This window comes from Schistocerca piceifrons, chromosome 2 (genome assembly GCF_021461385.2).
Source record: "Schistocerca piceifrons isolate TAMUIC-IGC-003096 chromosome 2, iqSchPice1.1, whole genome shotgun sequence".
In the NCBI taxonomy this organism is placed as follows: Eukaryota; Metazoa; Arthropoda; class Insecta; order Orthoptera; family Acrididae; genus Schistocerca; species Schistocerca piceifrons.
Genome location: NC_060139.1, coordinates 301,619,064 through 301,641,475, shown reverse-complemented (window position 1 = coordinate 301,641,475; position 22,412 = coordinate 301,619,064). Strand labels below are relative to the sequence as shown.

Below are 22,412 nucleotides of genomic sequence, written 5' to 3'. Positions count from 1 at the left end.
TCCAAAGGTGAAAGAAACGACAGACGACAAAAAAAAATCGAGGTACTTAAAATATTGCCAAAGGTGAAAAACGACAGATGACAAAAAAATCGAGAACACATGCAGAACTGATTCATTTATTCGCACATCTTTGAACTGTTAGTCTGACACGTCCCACCTAGCAACTGAGCCACACACCTTACTGATTAACACATTGAAATTGCAACTTCCGAAGATATAAATAAACTAGCGAACCCGGTAATTGAATCTCAGTTGCTAAATGTCTGTGGGAATTTGGTATACCTCCCAATCTCCTTCTACCCCCCCCCCCCCCTATATCTGTCTATCTATTCCTCCCCCTCTCTTTGTCCATCTGCTCACCCTCCACCCTCCCTGTACCTTGAGCCTGTTTATTGTTATTGCCGAATACATATTTTGTAGTAGTATTCTAAGCATAAACCTATAAGTCATAAATATAACTATCCTGTTTTCTGTGAAAACCGACTGTCAGGAGAAAAAAAAAAAAAACGCAGGACATTATTGGGTATAAAATTTTGATATGTATGTATATAACGACAAAGAAAATGTATGGGAGAAACAATTGATCTAATGTTTTAAACGTCCTAAATAGCTTCACCTCATTGCTAGAAAGAAACCAAAACCCTATATTTCACATCAAATCACAGTACTGCATTTTGTTTTTCGCAGTCGGATTTAGCAAAAACTTGTACATCATAATTTCAAAATTGTATCGTTGGTATTTAATGTTTAACAGAGTGCCGAGTAAATTTTGCTTGTTAGGTATTACATACGTACGTCATTGTTTATTGGCGTCCCATATTAGTTATTATATATGTTACACATATTAAAAACATGTAGCATATGTCAATCCGACCGTTTGTTAGATTGTCGTGTAAAAAATTAAAGTAAATCGGTTGGTAACAACAACATGTGTTCACATGGTAGTATAAATAAATTATGGTGGTTCAATTGAAACATTGGTGAACCTAGTTAGTCCGTAATGGGGGTGTTACCATCTTGGCTCAAGTCAGTTCCAAATATTCGCGAGTATCCAAGAATACAATGGTAGATCCCAGCAATCAAAGAACCACGGGGCCTGATGATAAGTGTGTACTAATATTGACTCGGTATGGTTGTCTTTAGCGAAAATCAAAAAACAGTAAGTGAACAAATTCTGGAAAGGCTTTTGTTCTTCAGTTTAGCTGTAGAATTATAAGTTTCCTGCGCCTCCAGAATTGTCTTAGCGTTCTGATTACGCTTTTGCAGCTATACTTCTGAAATAGTAAAAATCGCTGAAGGGAGTTTTGGACGTAAAAGCTGAGACTGAGGCGACGTATTGCAAATATATGTACTGTATTAATGAGCCCCCGTGTGTTGTGTAAGGAGCCAATATTAACATATTCTATCAACAACATGGATCTATCTGCATTAGACGACCTTGATTTGATAGTCAAGCGTCTTCAGCACTTACACTTTCTTTTGATTCAACTACATTGTCTCGTAACGTTTGTTAATACTTGTATGTGGCTCATGAGGTCGCTGGAAATTAACACCAGGAAAACTTAGCACACGAAACACAAAACCAGATACAAAGTGTTAAATTACGTCTTGTCTGCGAGATTAGACGCGTTTCTTCGCTTATTTCCATTCCAGCGCAATTTAGAAGAGTTTGCTAGAGTAGTGAGCACAGTAGAAGAAATGTTTGTGTACACTGAACCAGAGATAAAGATTATCGTACTGTTTGTGGACCTGTCAGCTGGTCCAAAGATATGGCAACTGTCTCGCGTTTCAGAGACAAAAATACATATGGTTAAACAGACCTTTCTTAATGACCACTTTCGTGACTTTCACAGAATTACGGATCGAAGAGATCTACTAAATAAACTAGATACTGGAATATGAAGTGGTACGTTAGGCTGCAGACACTCTGAGAATTTCACAGGTGAAATCTTCTCGGGTTATCGGCCGAGTAACGCTTCGAACGACGCTGTTACTCGGCTGATAACCCGAAACGATTTCTTCTGAAGTGGTACTCCCACTCTCTGAATGTTGCTCAGTGTCAGTCCCGCTGTAAAACTGTTCGTCGAATGGGGTTCTGCCCCATTTTACAATGGTCTGTTAAAGAAAACTTAAAATAACCACAAATGAAGCTGATGCTGTAACTCCCAGAGGGCTCGTTTGGTACAGCAGACTCCAAGAAAGACGTAGATATGGGTTCGCGTTCTGGTCAGGCACACCACATTAACCTATGCAGCGGGTCAAGTTCAAACTTGTGCTATGATAAACAGCCATATGGTATTAATTACAATTACAAGAGCTCAGCTGCATAGGCCTAACACAAACAGGGCATTTATATCATTACCGTAATGAAAAATGCTCCTATCGTTGAACAAAACAAGGCGAATGTATTCTGGACGAGTTAGCGATGTAAAAGAAGGGAACCAGGATCTCGACTTATCTGTCAGCTTAAAAGGCACTTCAATCAAATCATCATATTCGCGCTTGTTTACTTGTTAATATTAGTACGTATGTCGTGTAATATAATGCATCGTGGAAAGTAAAGTAACATGAAACACATGTCACGTGGTATAACATGACAGATGCCACCATATCATCCAACCTGATATTTGTCATGACGTGCAATGTAACACAATGTGACAAAGTTTAGGATACATGCATCGCCACTCTGGGATACTTCCTGTTATAGATGGACCCCCATTCTCAGACTTCCCATTGTAGATGCATGCCACTTTCTAGAAGCGCACAAATTTGTGTATTTAATCTTACACCCGTCACCACATATGCAGCAGGGGGTGGGTCCAAGAGAGCTCACTGCGGTTGGGAACTACTGTTAAGACGTGAAAAAAAAAAAAAAAAAAAAAAAAAAAAAAAGCAAATATGTCAAGAGGTTTTGATTTAAAATTCTTTGAAGCTGCCAGATAGTCGAAAAGTTAGTTCCGTTCTTTTATATTCTCTACTCTGCCCAGGACATATTCACCTTTTTTGTGCTACGATAGAAGTATTTTTAATTCTGGTTGCCAACTTCTGTTTTATCATAATTTTGACATTAGACAGCCATAGCTTGGCAACATATGTAGATTTTTGTTGTCTCGGACGACGACTGATCCGATATAAGTTTTTTAAATTGTCTTTCGAACCATGATGCCTAGATCGTGGTAACGGACCAAGTTTTCACAAAACAACAGGACGATGACCATTACTTTCATGTATTTTTTCATCTTTTTGCAGGTTTCAAACACAGAGGCGGCGCGTGTTTAAAAAAACTCCCAAAAAACGTGTTTTCTGCACGGAAAATTCGAATGAAGCCAGTTTTTTTGAAAGTGAGTTTTAATTTTATCGTAAGAAACATTTTTTTTTATTTATGTGATTCACTTGAAGCCGTTTCCGCGCTTTCAGTTCATGTAAGAACGAATTTTATGTGCTTCATTAGCTAGACATTAAACCATCTTATCTCGACAACAGATAAAGCTTACTGGATAAAAATGTCCGTTTTGACTTTATCCATTTATCTATCGTCGTGCAAAATTTTACCCGATTCGTACAGGCTTAAAGTTTAGAGGTGGCGCCCTTCAAAAACATTTCAGGAACACGTTATTGTATGTAAAATCCAAAGGAAGCAAGGTTTCTTTTCTTTTTTTCAAACGGTTAAAGCTTACCTTAGACAAAGATCCGATATACCGGTGGACCACACTTGAATTATCAGTCTCGCTGCAGTCTGGAGATATTTAAGGCTGGTTTTTTGCACGTGGAATCGGAATGGTGTACATGCAAATGGTGCCATTAGCCGCGCATTAATTTCATCCAAATTAAAATCTTTTTCAAAAGCTTCGCACATTTACCCTGGCACCATCTCCTGTTCGTCGTTCAAACCTCATTTAATATACTGTAACATATACTGTAACATAGCTACAGTAAGACAGATGTTGGAAAGGCTATACAAACGGCCGCTGGTTCGGGCTAAACCAAAAAACGTTTACCCCTTATTCCTGGCTCATGTAAAAACCGACACCCCCTAGACCACTGCCCCTCCCCCTCCCCCCAACAAGCCCACTGTGATCCCCTTCCTCAAACCAGGGTTCTGCACGTGTCCTTTTCAGACCGATGACTTAACGTTTAGTGAGGAAAGAAGACTAGAGAGGGGAGGGTGGACAAGAAAAATAAATTCCATATTCACATTTCAAAAGTAAGCATGTTATAGACCAAATGGTTTCAGTGATGAATCATTGAGTGAATGTGTTCAAGCCATTCGTCTGAAAGATACCGTGAAACATTCTCCGAGCGAGGTGATGCAGTGATAGGCCACTGGACTCGCATTCAGGAGTACGACGGTTCAAGTCCCAGTTTGTCATCCAGATTTATACACTATCGGTCATTAAAATTGCAACACCACGAAGATGACGTGCTACAGACGCGAAATTTAACCGACAGGAAGAAGATGCTGTGATATACAAATGATTACCCCTTCAGAGCATTCAACAAGGCTGGCGCCGGTGGCGACACCTACAACGTGCTGACATGAGGATAGTTTCCAACCGATTTCTCATACACAAGCAGCAGTTGGCCGGCGTTGCCTGGTGAAACGTTGTTGTGAAGCCTCGTGTAAGGAGGAGACATGCGTACCGTCACGTTTCTGACTTTGATAAAGGTCGGATTGTAGCAAGACGACAACCATCTGCACGAACAGTTCGACGACGTTTGCAGCAGCATGGACTATCAGCTCGGAGACCATGGCTGTGGTTACCCTTGACGCTGCATCACAAACAGGAGCGCCTGCGATGGTGTACTCGACGACGAACCTGGGTGCACGAATGGCAAAACGTCATTCTTTCGGATGAATCCGGGTTCTGTTTACAGCATCGTCACATCCGTGTTTGGCGACATCGCGGTGAACGCACATTGGAAGCGTGTATTCGCCATCGCCATACTGGCGTATCACCCGGCGTGATGGTATGGAGTGCCATTGGTTACACGTCTCGGTCACCTCTTGTTCGCGTTGACGGCACTTTGAACAGTGGACGTCACATTTCAGACGCATTACGACCGTGGCTCTACCCTTGATTGGATCCTTGCGAAACCCTACATTTCAGTATCTCCCTGTCTCACTCCTGGTTTTACCTTAAATGTTTCCGAGAACTCACCCTGTACTTCCACTCGACAAATATTTTAGTTAGCTTTATCAGCTTGTCAGATATTCCACACACTACCATTATCCTTCACATCTCTTCTCTCACAATGCTATCATATACTTTGTGGAAGTCTATAAGTATACAAAAGGTATCATGATTGTGCTCCCAGTTCTTATATAGCATTTGTCTCAGTGTAAATATTTCGTCGGTTGTTGACTTACCCTTTCTGAATCCCGCATGTGCTGTGTCTAATAGTTCTTCAGTGAACGGGTTGAGCCAATGCAGTATAATTCTTGATGTTATTTCATAGCACGTGCATAGTAGAGATATCTCTCTGTATCTCTCTATAGTTCTGTATCAACGTTTTGTCTCCCTTTTTGTATATGGGACATACAGAAGAGTTTTCTATTCCTCCGGCATTACTTCTTTCCTCCACATCTCTCATATCAATTTGGCTAACCATTCATCTGTCTTGTCTTCCCCTTCTTTGATGAGCCTTGCTGATATCATGTATATTCCTGGAGCCTTTCCATTTTCCACTCTTTTATTGCCTCCTTCACCTCCATCAGAGTTGGTTCTTCAACTAAAGGTTGTAAGTTTTGGTTCTACCCTGTTTTCGTTGTCATAGGTGTCTCCCGGTTTTTTCAGCAGTCCTTTGAAGTATCTCCTCAAGAGCTCTATATTCCCTTCATTTGTAGTGACCAGTTTTCCAAACTTTTCCTCCTTTATCACAGGTTTAGCTCTGAACTCCTGTCTGTAGTTTGCTTTGTGCTGTAAAATTGTCTACTGTTCTGGCTCTAGTCCCCCTCTGCTTTCACTATTTGTTCGTTTGCAAACGATCTTTTCGCTCGCCTGATTGTTCTTTTCGTTTCTCTCGTGGCAGCTCTGTGTTTTATTTGGTTTATGCTTATCATTGCCTGTTTGGCTTTCTTCCTGTCTTGAAGTGCTTTTCTACATGTTCATTGAACTACAGTTTGCACCTGATACCGCTATTGTTGTTATCTCCTTGTGGTTCCTGTGCTGTCTCCTTTAGCACTGTTTTGTATAGATATTTTCACTTTCTTTCCTGTTGCTTTCGTTCTATAATTCTGTTAATCTATTTGTAAGCTTAAGTTTAAACTGTTTATTCCCTCCTCTTCTTTTAGCCAACTCACATCTACTCTATGGGTTCTTTTGCCACTGTTGCTCTTGATTGTTTTGATGATTTGTTAAATGTTAAATTTATTACCACAAAAGAATGGTCTGATCCTGCCTCAGACCCTTTCATTGTCCTAACATCTGTCACTGTCTTTTTATGTTTTTTCTTTATCAACACGTGGTCTATTTGATTCCTTGTTAGCCCATCCGTTGTCGTCCATGTTGCTTTATGTATGTCTTTATGGGGAACTGATGTACTGACTATTTACATGTTTTTAGTTGTTGCGAGGTTGATGAGCCTTATTCAGTTATCATTTGATTCAGTATGCAAGCTGAACATGGTTCTATATGGTTGCCATTGATGCTCTTGCCCTATTTTGGCATTTAAGTCTTCCGGCACAATTTTTATGTCATACTGTGATAATCTGGAGCACATCTGGTCTAAGGTGCCACAAAATTCGTCTTTCATGTCTTCCTCCTTGTCCTCAGCTGATGTAAAAGACTAGTGTAGTTTTCTGCAGTTATTGTTTCAGCCTTGGTAAGGTAAACAATAAAACCAATTCGTTTTGTATCCCAGAGCACACTCGCCGTAATCTGACCGGCAGATGAGATCTGCTTCTTTATCTCTGGTGCAGAGCCATCTTAACTCACTGTTTCGGTTGCTTGATAATTTTTGAGGTGAAGACGTCAACTAGAGTAACAAATTCACAAAATCAATTAGTCCCTTTATGAAATAGACCAGTTATCAGTGACGGAGTCCTTTTCACATTTCGCTGTGGTCAGCAATCAACAAATGCAGATCATATTGAAGCTTGACTTACATTAGCACGCGAAATGCGCAATTACAAAAACAAAATTTCATTGATATCAAAGCTATCCTTGTGGCAGACTGAGAACTTGCCCCGAAAATGAAAACCTTATTTAGTTTTACGCGCAAACGATGTTGTCCACTGCAAATTAGTGTAATAAATTGTGTAATAGCAGATAAAATGTAGCTATTATTGTCTTCGTCCCGGTATCACGTAAAGCAGTATTTGTGGTACAAAAGCCGGGTGCGCACATTTCACATGCTTAACAACAACGCTGCGATAAATTTACGTCGATAGAAAACTTCAGCCCCTAGAACTGAGGTGTGCTTCAAAGCGTTATATTTGAGAGCTGTTAAGTTTTTGGTTTGAATGTAGATTTATCGTCGACCGTTGCAAGTTATTAAGAAAGTTCTCGAATTATGAAAATAAATGAATTTTTCCGGCTTCTACAGCCCTTTTTCACCTACAAAAGACAGCTTTCTGTCACATGCAAAGGCGAATGGGGCTACTTTTAAAGTGCGACCAACTCGAAAACCAGCTTCATGGACGAAGCTGCTAAATAACAAGAAGTTTCGGGACGGGGAGAAGACAGCTAGTTCAAAACCTACAAGCGAAAGCAATTTCAATGACTCTGATGGCAAATAAAAAACCTGCGCCAGACCAAAATGCTAATCCGGATCTTTTGCTTTCTTATTAGAAGCTGACGTCTTAAAACTTTAGGCCACCCGATCAAAACATTTTAACGATTTAAATTTTCGATGCCGCTGTTGTTTCCTTTTACTTCCGACGACTACAACTAATCACATTCTCTCCTGTGGGTATAGAAACAGAGTGAACGGTTGCTAATATCTGGAGAAATAGGATTATTTAACAGAAGTGGCACTGAATTCAGAATGTATCCTGGAGTTTGGAACTATTATATCTTACGTATGTTCATTTCACACGACACATCGATGACATCGGCGGTCCAACATTTCTGAATGGATTTCGCTGAAATCATTTTATGCCATACACTGAAGACCCAAAGAAACTGGTACACCCGCCTAATATCGTGTAGGGCCCCCGCAAGCACGGAGAAGTGCCGCAACACGACGTGGAATGGACTCAACTAATGTCTGAAGTAGTGCTAGAGGGAACTGACACCGTGAAGCCTGCATGGCTATCTATAAACCTGTAAGAGTACGATGGAATGGAGATATCTTCTGAGCAGCACGTTGCAAGGCATCCCAGATATGCTCAATAATGTTCATATCTGGGGAGTCTGATAGCCACCGGAAGCTTTTAAACTCAGAAGAGAGTTCCTGGAGCCACTCTGTAGCAATTGTGGACGTGGAGGTTGTCGCATTGTCCTGCTGGAATTGTCCAATTCCGTCGGAAGGCACATTGGACATGAATGGATGCAGGTGATCAGACAGGATGCCTACGTATGTGTCACCTGTCAGAGTCGTATCTAGACATATCAGGGGTGCCATATCACTCCAACTGCATACGTCCCACACCATTATAGAGCCTCTACCAGCTTTAACAGTCTCTGCTGACGTACAAGGTCACACGACCCATGATCCATGAGATTGTCTCAATACCCGGTACACGTCCATCCGCTCGATACAATTTGAAACGAGACTCGTCCGACCAGGCAACATGTTTCGAGTCATGAGCAGTCCAATGTTGGTGTGGACGTGCCCAGGCAAGGCGTAAAGCTGTGTGTTGTGCAGTCATCAATTTTTTTTTTGGTGGGGTTTAAGGGCGCTCGACTACTGAGGTCATTAGCGCCCAGTCACTGTTGTTAGAGCACATGGAATCTAGTAAAACTCAAGGGGATGGGGGGACACCAGAAGGACCTGACAAAGATGCAGATAAAATAAGTAAAAAGGTTAGATGTCTTTGGACAAGCCAGTCAAGGTTATAAAATGCAGAATACGAGCAGCTGTTCGAGCGTCATCAGCTAAAACATCTGGTAAAGTAGATGGCAGGGACAGGACAACACGAAATTGACTAAAACGGGGACACGACAATAAAACATGGCGCACTGTTAATGCCTGACCACAAGGGCACTGCGGGGCTGGGTCACCGGAGAGCAGGTAGCGGTGGCTAAACCGGCAATGCCCAATCCGCAACCTGGTCAGAAGGACCTCCTCTCGCCGAGATGGTCGGGAGGAGGTTGTCCAAGCAGTTGGGAGCGGTTTTACTGCCCAGAGCTTGTTTCCTTGGAAGGATGACCAAGCATCCCACCATAACGACACAAGCCTCTTACATACATCCCCACGAACGTCAGATGACGGGACACAATGGGAGGCTGGCCGAGGCAGGAGGACTGCAGCCTTGGCTGCAGCATCAGCAACCTCATCCCCAGGCACTCCTACATGTTCGGGAACCCACAGAAAGCTGACAGGAGAACCATTATCAGCGAAAGAATGGAGGGACTGCTGTATCCGTTGAATCAAGGGATGGACCGGATAGGGAGCTCCAAGGCTCTGAAGAGCACTGAGTGAGCCAGAGCAGAGTACATACGAAGAATGGCGGTGACGGCGGGCATACTGAACAGCCTGATGGGGAGCAAAAAGCTCGGCCGTAAAGCTCGAACATTGGTCGAGAAGCCGGTATTTAAAGGTGCCAGACCCGACGACAAAGGCACAGCCGACACCATCGTCAGTTTTGGAGCCATCGGTGTAAATAAAGGTGTGACCGGCAAGTCGAGCACGAAGTTCGACAAACCGTGAGCAATACACTGCAGCCGGAGTACCCTCCTTCGGGAGTGAGCTGAGGTCGAGATAAATATGAACCGGAGCCTGGAGCCAAGGTGGTGTCGGGCTCTCACCCTCTCTGAAGGTGGTAGGGAGGGCAAAATCCAATTGTCGAAGCAGGCGACGGAAGCGGACTCCGGGGGCAGCAGGGCAGACACATACAATCCGTACTGACGGGCGAGAGAATCGGCGAAGAAGGACTGGTAAGAGGGGTGGTCGGGCATAGACAACAGCCGGCAGGCACACCGACACAGCAGTACGTCGCGCCGGTAGGTCAATGGTAATTCGGCAGCTTCAGCATAAAGACTCTCGACAGGACTAGTGTAGAAGGCTCCGGTCGCAAGACGTATCCCCGATGGTGGATGGAGTTGAGCTGGCGTAAGAGGGATGGCCGAGTGGACGAGTAGACGAAGCTCCCATAATCCAGCTTCGATCGGACTATGGACCGATACAAGCGAAGCAGGACAGTGCGATCCGCTCCCCAAGATGAACCGCTAAGAACTCTGAGGACATTAAGGGAACGTGTACAACGGGCCGCCAAATAAGAGACATGTGGAGACCAACACAGTTTCCTGTCCAACGTGAGCCCTAGAAACTTAGTTGTTTCCACGAATGGGAGAACAACGGGACCGAGATGTAAGGATGGCGGAAGGAACGCTCTATATCGCCAAAAGTTGATACAAACCGTCTTCTCTTCAGAGAACCGGAAGCCATTTGCCACGCTCCATGAGTATAGGCTGTCTAGACAACGCTGAAGGCAGCGCTCCAGGAGGCATGTTCTCTGGGCACTGCAGTAGATCGCGAAGTCATCGACAAAGAGAGAGCCTGAGACATTAGGTGGAATACAATCCATAATTGGATTGATCGCGATGGCAAAAAGGGCTACGCTCAAGACGGAGCCCTGAGGCACTCCGTTCTCCTGGAGGAAGACGTCGGACAATACGGAACCCACACGTACCCTAAACTTTCGATCCGTTAAAAAGGAATCAATAAAAGGGGGCAGGCGACCGCGTAGGCCCCACCTGTGCATAGTGCGGAGGATACCTCCTCTCCAACAGGTACCATAAGCCTTCTCCAAGTCGAAGAACATGGCTACCGTTTGGCGCCTTCGCAAAAAGTTGTTCATGATGAATGTCGACAAGGTCACAAGGTGGTCAACAGCGGAGCGGCGGCGACGAAAGCCGCATTGGACATTAGTAAGTAGCCGTCGAGATTCAAGAATCCAGACTAACCGAGCATTAACCATGCGCTCCATCACCTTACAGACACAGCTTGTAAGAGAAATGGGGCGGTAACTAGAAGGAAGGTGTCTATCCTTCCCGGGTTTGGGTATAGGAACAACGACGGCGTCACACCAATGCATGGGGACCTGACCTTCGGTCCAGACGTGATTGTAGGTACGAAGAAGGAAGCTTTTGTCCGCCAGAGAAAGGTGTCCCAGCATCTGAACGTGAATGGCATCTGGCCCCGGAGCAGAGGACTGGGACAGTGCAAGCGCACGTTCGAGTTCCCGCATAGTAAAGAGGGCATTATAAGTTTCCAGATTCAGCGAGTGGAAGGAAGGTCGCCGAGCCTCTTCTGCCTCTTTCCTGGGAAGGAAGGCAGGGTGGTAATGGGCGGAGCTTGAAACCTCCGCGAAAAAGCAGCCAAAGGCGTTGGAGACATCCACAGTATCAACAAGGACCTCATTACCTGAGGTCAGGCCAGGTACCGAGGAGTGGGCCTTAATGCCCGACAGCCGGCGCAGGCCACCCCAAACGACGGAAGAGGGAGTAAAACTGTTAAAGGAGCTGGTGAAAGAGACCCAACGAGTTTTATTGCTGTCTTTGATGACTCTACGGCGTTGCGCTCGGAGTCGTTTGTATTCAATACAATTCGCCAACGTAGGATGGCGGCGAAAGGTGCGTAAAGCACGTCGTCGAGCACGGATAGCGTCCCTACAAGCCTCGTTCCACCAGGGGATGGAAACGTGATGTGAAGAAGAGGGAGTACGAGGAATGGAACGTTCGGCAGCATTGATGATAACAGGCGTGAGGTATTCGACCTGACTGTCACAACTGAGAAAATCGTGGTCCGAAAAGGTCGCCAGGGAGGAGTGAAGTCCCCAGTCAGCTTTCGGTATGTTCCAGCGTGAAGGACGTGGGGATGGGGTGTGGTGCAGGAGACGAACGACACAGGGGAAGTGGTCGCTCGAATAGGTGTCAGAAAGGACATACCACTCGAACCGACGGGCAAGAGTGGTAGAACAGATCGAGAGATCTAAGTGGGAGTAGGTATGAGGAGAGTCCGAGAGGAAAGTCGGGGCGCCGGTATTGAGGCAGACAAGATTGAGATGGTTGAAGACATCCGCCAAGAGTGAGCCTCTTTGACAGGATGTAGGAGAGCCCCAGAGGGGATGATGGGCATTGAAGTCGCCAAACAATAAAAACGGCGGGGGAAGCTGAACGATCAGGTGCATCATGTCAGCCCGACTAACAGCAGATGACGATGGAGAGTAGATGGTACAAACTGAAAAAGTAAAAGCAGAAAGAGTAATACGGACAGCTATTGCTTGGAGTGGGGTGGTCAATGGGATGGAATGGTAATAGACATCGTCCCGAACGAGCAACATGACCCCACCATGAGCTGGGATACCGTCCACAGGGGTGAGGTCATACCGCTCTGAGGTATAGTGGGTAAAGGCAATACGGTCAGTCGGGCACAACTTGGTTTCCTGGAGACCAAGGACGAGCGGACAGTGCAGGCGGAGGAGCAGTTGTAATTCCTCCCAGTTAGATCGAATACCCCTTATGTTCCAATGTAACAAGGCCATCGCTAGTCAAAAAGTTGGGGGAACGAGACGGGGGAAGAGCTGGTCACCTCGACGGCCGCGGAGGGCCAGGTTGCGAGGGAACAACGTTACAACCGGCGGAAGGCGGATCCGGTTCCATCGAGTCGTCTCCAGCTGTGGCCGCTGTCCCTGGTTGTGTAGGAGGGGCAGCATCATTTGCCGACGAGAGGCCAGCTGAGCACCTGGCAGCAGAGCGTCCCGGCGAAACTGAGGACGGCCGGGAGCAGCGACTCACGGATGGAGCATCAGACGAAACGCGCCAGGGTGGAGAGGGGGATAGAGACTTCTTCTTGGAGGCCTTCTTGGAAGGCCGAGGAGGCACAGGGATGGTGGGCTGGACCCGAAGAAGGTCCTCACGTGCGGGGTCCGTTTTGGAACGCCGGACCTCGGAAGCTGGGGTCCAGAACGTTTCCCCGATGGACGCCTGAGAAGAGGATCGCTTCTCAGGTGGCGGGGGGAGAGGAGGAGGAGGAAGGGTGGCGCCTGGGGCAGAGGGGGCGGGGGCCATGGGGGAGGAGGATTTGGAAGGGAGGGATTTGGGAGTCGGAGGCAGAGCCCCCTGATGGGCGGAGGAGGCGGAGGGGGGACAGGATAGGGGTGAGGATACAGCGGAAGGAGTGGACACAACTGAGGCAAACGAAGTGGTCAACGGCACGGGATGGAGGCGGTCATACTTCTTCCTGGCCTCAGAATAAGAGAGACGATCCAAAGTTTTGAGTTCTTGTATCTTCTTCTCCTTCTGATATGTGGGGCAGTCTGAGGATCTAGGCGAGTGGATGCCAGGACAATTAATGCACCGAGGTGGTGGGGTGCATGTATGTTCCTCACAAAGAGGACATCCACAATCGCCACAAATGGGCTCAGCCTCACACCGTGACGACGTGCCCAAAGCGCAAACACTGAAAACAGCGCATAGGAGGCGGGACGTAAGGTCGCACGTCGCGCCGGTAGCACATCACCTTTACCTTCTCCGGGAGAACGTCCCCCTCGAAGGCGAGGATAAAGGCCCCGGTGTCGATGCGACGGTCTTTGGGGCCGCGCTGGACTCGCCGGACGAAATGCACGCCTCGGCGCTCCAGGTTGGCCCTGAGCTCCTCATCAGATTGTAGCAGGAGGTCACGATGAAAAATAACCCCCTGCGTCCTATTTAGTGCCAGATGCGGGACAATGGACACTGGGATGTCCCCTAGGCGGTCGCACGCCTGGAGCGCCGTCGACTGTGTGGCGAAGGTGGTCTTGATAAGAACGGACCCTGAATGCATCTTGATGAGAGCCTCGATTTCCCCGAAGATGTCCTCAATGTGCTGAACAAAGAACAAGGGCTTGGAGGTGGCAAACGTCCCCCCATCGGTTCGAGAACAGACCAAATAGCGGGGGAAGTACTTCGCCCCAAGCCGGCGGGCCTGTCCCTCCTCCCAGGGAGTGGCCAAGGGGGAAAGGGCAGGAGAACCAGAACTAGAAACGGTACCTTTTCTTTTGAAAGACTCGGCCGCAGAGCGACCTGATACGTGTTGACGTTTCATCTGCGAAACGTCCGCCCCGATACCACCCACTCCGACCAGGGGCTCTCCCCACGGGCGCCACCCAGCCTCAGCAAGGGCCACCTGGCAGGATGACTGTTGCCGGGAGTCCTGATGCCCCAAGGAGACGGGCATCTACTCCTTGGCCGACGTGGGGTGGGTGCAGCTCAGGTATCGGCAGTATGATCCCTGTGTTGTCAGGGGGCTACAAGCTAGAGGGTATATGACGACCCCACCACAACGGGCTGGCTACCGTGCTGGATTTCTGGTGCCATGGAAAGTCCATTATGATCGCTGGTGCAGATGGGGACGCACTATGGGCGTAACTTGTACAACCCATCAGGCGTTTAGGCCCTATTTGAGGAATAGTGGGTGTGGTTACAACGCCATTACAATGCTGAGTGCAAAGGTCTTAGTGCACTTAGGACTAGTGGTACACCACGTAAGGTGTCCTTCCCCAAAAGGCTCGTACTTCTGTAGAATTTTGAAAAATGGAGGTCAAACCCCAAGGGGGACCATCACATGGAAGGCCGAAACGGTTGAAACTCCTTTTAGTCGCCTCTTACGACAGGCAGGAATACCTCTGGCCTATTCTTACCCCGGACCCGCAGGGGGAGTGCAGTCATCAAGGGTACACGAGTGAGCCTTCGGCTCCGGAAGCCCATATCGATGATGGTTCGTTGAATGGTTCCACGCTGACACATTCTGATGGCCCACCATCGAAGTCTGCAGCAGTATGCGGAAGGGTTGCGTTTCCGTCACTTTCAACGATTCTCTTCAGTCGTCCTTGGTCTCGTTTTTGTAGCATCTGTTTCCGGCCGCAGCGATGTCGGAGATTTGTTGTTTTACCGGATTCCTTATATTCACGATGCACTCTTGAAATGGATGTATGGAAAAATCCCCTCTGCATCGCTACCTCGGAGATGCTGTGTCCCATCGCTCGTGCGCCGACTATAACACCACGTTCAAACTCACTTAAATGTTTATAAACTGCCATTGTAGCAGCGGTATCCGAACTAACAACTGCGTCAGACACTTGTCTTACATACGCGTTGCCGACCGCATCGCCGTACTCTGCCTGTCCACATCTCTCTGTGTTTGAACACGCATACCAGTTTCTTTGGCGCTTCAGTGTAATATGTTATTAATTTTGCCCCCTTGATTCCATTCACATAATTTCAGCGAACTTAATTACGCTGACGGATAAGCTGAACATTAGGAATGTGAGGAGAGATGGAAGCCTAGAGTTCTGTATCTCCAGACTATATGCTGAATTTTTCAGCTGTACTAAAGCGTCATATTCAGCGAGGACAAGTGCCTGACTTCGGGTGGAGATGATAAGCTCTGAGTTTATCTTGGAGCTGTTCGACTGGATCTGGCTACGAGGTGGTACTGCGTTTCATCCTCTCTCATTCTCCCGTCTACAATTATCCATAAATATAGATGAGCGAAAATTGCTCCTATTGGAGCGCAAATAAGGGGTTCCAGCTGCCTCATTCTACCTTCCTCGCACATTTAAAATTTTTCCCAAATATTTTGTCATTCGAATGTATTCGCGCCCTTTTTAATACGCAACTCCTCATACTACCACAAGCTTCCCTAACTGTAACTCGCCCAATAGTCCATCGCTGGTAGTCGTTCATACCCATCCACTGCCTCTTGCTCATCCTCACTAACTCATTCATTCATTCATTCATTCAGCCCATTCATTGTTGTTATCTCTTTGTGTCCTCTCTGTCATTTCTTCTGTCTCACAGCCAGTCAGCCGAGAAATTCAGCATAGTGTCTGGAGATACAGAACTCTTGGCTTCCATCTGTCCTCACATTTCTAATGTTGAACTTATCCGCCAGTGTAATTAAATTCGCCGAAGTTATATGTTCTACTACTGCTGTCTTCTCACTGCCACTGTCTCTTCCCTGTTCTCTTACCGCTACTATCTTATTCATTCATTCCTTCCCACTGCCACTATCTCTCTCTTCCTCGTTGTCATTGTCATAGACCCCGTCTCTCATTATCGCTTGCGTCACATTTTCTCCCTCTCGTTATTCCTCTCCAACTGTTACTGTGTTGTTCTCTCTTTCTATACCGCAACCACTGCCTACTCTCGTCAAATATCTATTACTTTTCCATCTCTTTCAACTGCCACTGCCTCCTCCTTTCTCAGCATAAAAAAATACGAATATGTTCACATATTAAATTTTTTGGCAAAATTTATGAAAGTGCTGAGGAAGGTAGAACTAGGTTGATGATATCCTTTTTTCAGTCGCAATCTTTTTTTTTTAAAAAAAAAACAGTAACATATTCGCATTTTTTGTGCTCCGATAGAAGCATTTATGCATTGGTTCCGTTCTTTTCCCTGCTACAGCAGGACGTGTCACTCATATGAAAAGAATTTCATGGGTGTGTAAAATTTTGATAGTTTTCGTGTGTGGAACTGAAATAACGCTAAACTAAATTGACATCAGACCATATTTTACGTGCACAAAAATTATGCATGTACTACAGTACTACAACATGGGCTTCCCAAACCCATCTGATGATAACGGAGACACTTTACAACATATTCGTTCGTGCTACGTCAGTTTATAAATTATGTTTTCGCCTCACACTGGATATTACGTGCGTATTTTACGTGTGGAAGTGGGGTAACTTTGAACCTCTGTATCACGGAAAAGAATAAATATATAAAGAAAATTTTCAAGGCTGTTCGAGATCGGGACCGGGATCTTGGTAATGTACCACAAAGATTTCAGCCATTTGTTGAACATAACAGTCTTGGAAAGCGCGGCTCGGTTTTGGTACCCAAAAATGTTTTCAAGTTTTTCTCAGAAACCACCCATGAACTAAGTGGCCCCTCAACAAGCCTCTTAAGTCGTACTATAGATCATATATAATGTAAAAAGAAGCAACCGATTTGCTTCATCTGTCTAAGCTGGAGGAATGGTGTAATATCCAAATTTGGAGCCTTTAATGTAGGATAGTTATATTAAGTCGATTCGTCTGTTGGGAATACGAAAGGTTGCTAGCCCAGGGCTATCCAAAACACTTGACACTATCTTTCTGTCACCAATAGAACAAGAGGTACGAGCACCGAATAAATCCCGTTTACATGCGCAGCTTTTTAGAACAAATTAGGTAGCGCATGCTGTCGCATGCGTTCCGATAACGAACAAGGTGGCCCACCTGTTACGACACTGCTCCGTCACTCGTTTGGAATTCGGTTTAAATCCTTGTCCGACCTAGATTTGGACATTATTGGCTCACCAATGTCGACTAATAAGAACGTCGAGGTGGTTTCTTTGGAAAGAACATGGTCTGTTTCTTTTTCGAGCCTTATCTTGACCGATTTGTTCTCTGTCTCTAACGCAATCGTCGTGGACATGGTGTAAAATATCAATTTTCCTTTTAATAATGCAGGCAATCCGGTATTTCCTTAGTATTCGCTAATCTCCACGTAATCCAGTTGTGCATCCATTATTCCTAGTTAGTCAGATGTTTTATTCTCAAGTATTATGATGTTTTTGTAAAAAGAAGTCGCTCTAAACGGATCAAAATCGACAGATGTAATGGTAGTTTAGTGAGTACCCCAAGGATGTGTGATAAGACAGTTATTGATCTAGTAGATAGGTTCGGAAGTTTTTTGAGACAGTTTGTGAATTATGTGGTTGGCTGTAAGAAAGTATCAACGCCCATAAATAGTATCGATTTGCAAAATGATCTGCAGAGGATTGATGAATGGTACAGGGTCTGGCTGCTGACTCTGAACGTAAATAAATGGAGCATATTGCACATAAACAGGCGAAGTAATCCATTAATCTACGATTACATTATTGGTGACAAATCGCTGAAAACTGTGACTACTGTAAGATACCTAGGAGTAATCATCAGCAGCGACCTGAAGGGGAATGAACACACAAAACAAAAAATGGTTCAAATGGCTCTGAGCACTATGGGACTCAACTGCTGGGGTCATAAGTCCCCTAGAATTTAGAACTACTTAAACCTAACTAACCTAAGGACATCGCACACATCCATGCCCGAGGCAGGATTCGAACCTGCGACCGTAGCGGTTGTGCGGTTCCAGACTGTAGCGCCTTTAACCGCTCGGCCACTCCGGCCGGCAACACACAAAACAAATAGGAAAATCTGATGCCAGCTGAGACTACTAGGACGAATCTGAAGGAAATTTACGTTATCCACGAAAGGAGGGTGTTACGAAACTCTTGTTCGTCCGATTCGTGAGTATTGCTCACCAGTCTGAGAGCCCTACCAGGTTGGATTAATCGGAGGGGGAGAGACGATCCGACGAAGAGAGGCGGGTTTGTCACGGGATCGTTTCAAATGGCTCTGAGCACTATGGGACTTAACATCTGAGGTCACCAGTCCCCTAACTAACCTAACGATAACAAACACATCCATGCCCGAGGCAAGATTAGAACCTGCGACTGTAGCAGCGGCGCGATTCCAGACTGAAGCGCTTAGAACCGGTCGGCCACAGCGGCCGGCCACGGGATCGTTTAGTCGGTGCGAGAGCTTCAGAGAGATGGTCAACAAACACCAGTAACAGACGCTACAAGAGAGTCCTTGTGCATCACGTAGAGGTTTCCTATTGAAAGTTTCCACAGAGTGCTACCCGGGAAGAGTCGAATAACATATTACATCCTCCCACATACGTCTCGCGAAATGACCATGATGAGAAAATTCGTGAAGTTAGAGCTAAGGCGGAGATTTAGCAACAGTCATTCTTCCCACGCGCCATTCGCTTATGGAACAGTGACGGGGTGAACAAGATATTGGTACGTAAAGCACCCTCTGCCTACAGTGTAAGGTGGTTTGCAGATGTACATCATTCACAACTGCCGAAGTAGCGCCCAGTAGGTAGGCTTTCATCAAGCCATGAACCATAACGTTGTTATCGTTATTCAACATTTCTAACTGTGGACTCAGGGAATATGACAAAGCAATAGTTACCAAAGCTCTAGCGTAATTTAGTTGTTTTTGAAATCACTTTGCGTACTAGACATGGGAGAGAGGATCTTCGATGGTGCATTTGTCGACAGTTCTACACATCTCATTATTAATGATGTGTCATGAACACTGATGTTCTTCGTAGGTTCAGATTGGATTGGATTGGATTGTTTGGGGGAAGAGACCAAACAGCGAGGTCATCGGTCTCATCAGATTAGGGAAGGACGGGGAAGGAAGTCGGCCGTGCCCTTTCAAAGGAACCATCCCGGCATTTGCCTGAAGCGATTTAGGGAAATCACGGAAATCCTAAATCATGATGGCCAGACGCGGGATTGAACCGTCGTCCTCCCGAATGCGAGTCCAGTGTGCTAATCACTGCGCCACCTCGCTCGGTCGTAAGTTCAGAGTTCTGTCTGAAGTTAACTATATCATTCGAACCTATCACGCTCTTACAATGCTCATATTTATAATTATGTAAAGGTGTAATTACGGCTACCGTACGTGAAGAAAGTTCAGAAAATAAAGTAGGTATACGAGGGATTTCTATTCGGTATTAAAATAATTGTCTCCCTGCATATGAAGCATATGGTTACATTGTTTTGAAAGTATACAAAGCGTAAGTAAAAATCAGTCTTAACATAGATGTTAAAGTCTAAACGGTTCAGTTGCATTACTAGGGTGTGGTGTTGCGTTCATAACCGCAGGTTCGAATCCTGCCTCGAGTGTGGATGTGTGTGATGTCTTTAGGTTAGTTAGGTTGAAGTAGTTCTAAGTTCTAGGCCAGGGGACTGATGACCTCAGCAGTTGAGTCCCATAGTGCTCAGAGCCATTTGAACCATTTTGAACTTTACAAAGGAATGAAAATGGATGATTACACTTCACTGGATATTTCAAAAATGATACATGGAAGTCTTACAACAAGAAGCATGGACGTAGCCAGGATTTTATCAAAAAGGGGGGGGGGTCTGATTGGTTAAAGATGACCATAAAAAAGCTCTTACGTTTAATTTATGCTGAAGATTTCCATGAAGAACGGTAAACCATTTATTCGACGTTGATCTCGTGTTTTCGCCAAGTGGAGATATAATCTCGTTACTTAGGAATGCTGTATGTTGACAAACCGCTAAAAGCAGTCATGTTCCAATCTCTCTTCATTCTCCAATGTCATTTTACACTCTTCTTCTTTCAGTCCGAATTTGCGGTGAGGAACAGCTCAGGAATGGACGAGTGCTAACTTTTTTTTGGACACCGTGATTGTTACCGACAGGACTTTTGGAATAAAGAGATCTCTGTTCGGCACAGAAGCTAATAATTTTTGATGGCAGAAACGTAAATGACCTGGAATTATTCATCTTGATATTTTCCCAAATTTCCTCATTTAAGTATGCGTCTGTCATTTCTTGCAATGTAAAAAAGACCACTTTCTGCATTAAAGAATGACCCGGCAGAAAAATGTGTGAGTAAGTGAGAAGAATTTGGATTATCACTTATTTATCATATGGCTTTCAGTGCTGGGAGTCTCCGAAGAGATGTTACGCTCACCTTCGATGCGGCTCTTTTCATTGAAAAAGGGCTGCATCTTTAAGGGATTTGGAATCTTTCATGAAATAAATGTATAACACGCAGAGCTACCACAAGTCGGTGGAGAATTTAGAAAAAGTGATTGGTTTACACCTTTTTAAAATGAAATGCGTCACAGCAAAGGATTTAGTTCTGTCATTGCTTGTTTTTCCTTTAATTGTGCATGTTAAGTCATTTGATAGTACGTGAAAACGTACTTTAAAATTTAATTGTGCATGACATTTATGACTTCAGTTGCCGTAGTATTACAAGAGCGTAAATTCATTTTAGACGAACAGGAGAGGAAGCGATGCAGGACGAATTCAAGCAGCCAGCGAAAAATAAAAAATCTTTTAGAAACGAACTGTAGAATGTACTGTCATCACGTACCCCTTCCGCGCTCCGCAAACTCCTCCCCATCGTTCCTTATCTGGACTGCTTTTCATAACTAAGTACCCTCGGATGATCAGATTGGGCGATATATTGCGATTTGGGCTACTAATGATAGAGTATTGAGCGATTTTTCTTTAAAGAAATGCAACCATTGTCGTTTGGGTGATATTTTTGTCGATCAAAGCGATTTTTGGGCGATGCCCACAAATCCAAGTGCATTTTTAAGCACTGATTTTACATTAATGTTATTTTTAATGATTGCCGCTCCGTTGATTTGTGAAATATTGCAACCTCGAAGTTCTACCAGTCTCCAAATAACGACTTCAGTATTAACATTAAACTGCTACAAAGGGGTTATTAGGCTTTTATAGTAATGCGAGCACATTTTTAACATACCGTAACGCTAGCGGACGAATCGAAATCGGTTTTTCTCTTCTTTCTTGTTACAAACTTATCCACAATTGGGAATTACCCCATCACTCTTCAGCACACAACACGATAACAATATACAGTACCACTAACATTAAATTCAATTCCAAATAAGAATTCGACTGATTAACGAAACAACATCTGAACTCGAGCACGACGAACAATTGGTCTTGGCTAAAATAGGGATGGGCGATAGCCGATAGTGCTATGGGTGTATACATAGCTTAAATCTATCGTTAGACTTACTGCCTATCGATAATACGTATGTCTTTTCAGTCTTATGATTGAAAATCAAAACATCTTTCAGTTTTAGTATACGGCAGCTAGGTCATATGTATCCAGAATGAGATTTTCACTCTGCAGCAGAGTGTGCGTTGATATCAGCGCACACTCCGCTGCAGAGTGAAAATCTCATTCTGGAAACATCTCCCAGGCTGTGGCTAAGCCATGTCTCCGCAATATCCTTTCTTTAAGGGTGCTAGTTTTGCAAGGTTCGCAGGAGAGCTTCTGCGAAGTTTGGAAGGTGGGAGACGAGGTACTGGCAGAAGTGAAGCTGTGAGTCGTGCTTGGTTAGCTCAGTTGGTAGAGCACTTGCCCGCGAAAGGCGAAGATCCCGAGTTCGAGTCTCGGTCCGACACACAGTTTTAATCTGCCAGGAAGTTTCAGGTCATATGTAATTTGATTCAGGGGTGAGGGGAGGTGGGGGCGGCCTCTGGACCACCTGGACCCCCACTTTGGCTACATCCTCACAAGAAGATGTACTGGAATATCAGTTTCATTTCCGTCATTGGCGGAATTACAGTCGTTCCGGACTATAGATGCTACTACGAAAAGCAGGTCGCAATATTCTCCCTGTGGGCAACTATGTTGGCGG

At 45.2% G+C, this 22,412-nt stretch overlaps 1 protein-coding gene across 2 annotated transcripts in view; it reads right to left on the bottom strand.

The window, feature by feature from the left end:
• LOC124775363 (sodium-independent sulfate anion transporter-like) overlaps nucleotides 1-22,412 on the bottom strand; it is a 223,709-nt gene that overhangs the window by 199,838 nt on the left and 1,459 nt on the right. The window lies entirely within an intron of this gene.